At 39.8% G+C, this 1,999-nt stretch overlaps 1 non-coding gene across 1 annotated transcript; it reads right to left on the bottom strand.

Annotated features, from left to right (window-relative positions):
• Window positions 1–235: 235 nt before the first annotated feature.
• On the bottom strand, window positions 236–340 carry LOC116272038. Its single transcript, XR_004180772.1, has one exon. It is a non-coding gene; the product is annotated as a U6 spliceosomal RNA (small nuclear RNA).
• Window positions 341–1,999: the final 1,659 nt, after the last annotated feature.

Raw genomic sequence — 1,999 nt, 5'->3', positions numbered from 1 at the left:
AGAGTTTATTATTCTTGTTATTCAGGTCTCAGGTCAAATATCACTGCCTCAGAGAGGCCTTCCCTAACCATCCTAGCTAAAGAGGTCCCTCCTTTAGTCACTCTTCCCCCTTATAACTTTTTTATTTTCTTCACATTTTATACCAAAAATTGTATTTCACTCTCTCTCTTTCTCTCTCTCTCCCCCAACCCCTCCCAGTACTAGAATGTAAACTCCATAGGATATAAGGCATTTTGTTTTAATGGAACGCTTCATGAATTTGCGTGTCATCCACATGCAGGGGCCATGGTAATCTTCTCTGTATCATTCCAGTTTAGTTTATGTGCTGCCAAAACAAGCATGACATTTTGTTTAATATTGTATTTCTATGTGTTAGAATCATGCATAATAGTCTCTCAGTAAAAATACATTCATTTGATCAGATGAATACATGAAGACCCGGTAAAGAAGCTTGATTTAACTTTGAGATCCTAATAAGGACAGTTGAAGAATTTTGTGCAGCAGAGTAATAAGATCATATTTACATGTTGGAAGGACACTCTGGCAGCATTGTGTGCATAACATCTCCAGTGGCAATCAGAAAATTAAATTTAGTTTTGGACTTCATTTGAGAGCATTAGCAAATGTCATTTGGAGCAAATAAAGGCATGGGATTTTTAAAATAATTGGAAATCAGAAGAATAAAAGAAGAAAACAGAAAGAAGGAAGAAGAGGAAGAGGAGAAAGAGAAGAGGAAAAAAAGATACAAATTAAAGGTTTGTAGGCCGGGCGCGGTGGCTCAAGTCTGTAATCCCAGCACTTTGGGAGGCCAAGACGGGCGGATCACAAGGTCAGGAGATCGAGACCATCCTGGCTAACACGGCGAAACCCCGTCTCTACTAAAAACACAAAAAATTAGCCGGGCGAGGTGGCGGCGCCTGTGGTCCCAGCTACTTGGGAGGCTGAGGCAGGAGAATGGCGGGAACCCGGGAGGCGGAGCTTGCAGTGAGCTGAGATCTGGCCACTGCACTCCAGCCTGGGCGACAGAGCGAGACTCCGTCTCAAAAAAAAAAAAAAAAAAAAAAAAAAAAAAAAAAAAAAAGGTTTGTGAAAACAAACGCCTAGGAAAGTTAACTCTAGACAACCAAGCAGATACATCTCAATGAGAGGGAGAGACTTGGAGAGGCAGCAAAGGTTAAATGGACTAAAATAATTTCCTGGCACAAGTTTTGGGTTATGCGATGCTCTATCTCTGGATATCAATTTGGATCCTTACAATATTATTTTCAGAGCTACTTCACCATCTTTTCACCTGTGGTTTCTATGAAATTTTGTACTGACATATGGACTTAGTGATTGAGAAAGTTGCCTGTGCCATGGGAACTCTCAAAGGTCATATACAAGCATCAAGCAAACTGCTGGTGGGATGGGGTGGGGGTGCCAATGAACTGTGATGACTCTCTGTGTATTTCAGTATAAGAATAGTGGCTGTTCACCACAGCAGAAAGTAACAGGAACTCTTAGCATGCTGAATTTAATTCTAGAATCTCAGGTGGTAAAAAGAAGAGGTCACATAATTAACTCTCAGTTAATGGAAGAAGAACAGTGTCATGAATCACACCACATAGTAGATTATTTAAAAATTGCTTATAAAAATGGGACTTTGGAATGCACTCTTTGACTTCTCTGGCAGAGGATTTACATCTTATTTGCTTCGCTTAAGCTAATAGTAAAATTAGTTTGTAGTCATTCTGCATTTGGAAGATATTTGGCAGCAGTTGAATGAAAGGAGAGTAGGAGAAAAGGAAAGACAAGGTATATGGGGAGAGAGAAGGAACGGAGAAACATGTTGGCTGGCTGGAAAGTCAGGCCAGGGTAAAAGCTTGCCACATGTAAGCTGTATGGTGTAAACCCATGCATGCACAATGAAAAATTATATAATTAAGGGCACTAAGCCTGTAGAATCAGCATTCAATAAATATTTGTTGAATTAATAAAACGATTTTTTCTTTGCATTTGA

This window comes from Papio anubis, chromosome 1 (assembly GCF_008728515.1).
Source record: "Papio anubis isolate 15944 chromosome 1, Panubis1.0, whole genome shotgun sequence".
Taxonomy (NCBI): domain Eukaryota; kingdom Metazoa; phylum Chordata; class Mammalia; order Primates; family Cercopithecidae; genus Papio; species Papio anubis.
The sequence above is the reverse complement of the archived record's forward strand: the minus strand, read 5'-3'. Positions and strand labels throughout refer to the sequence as shown.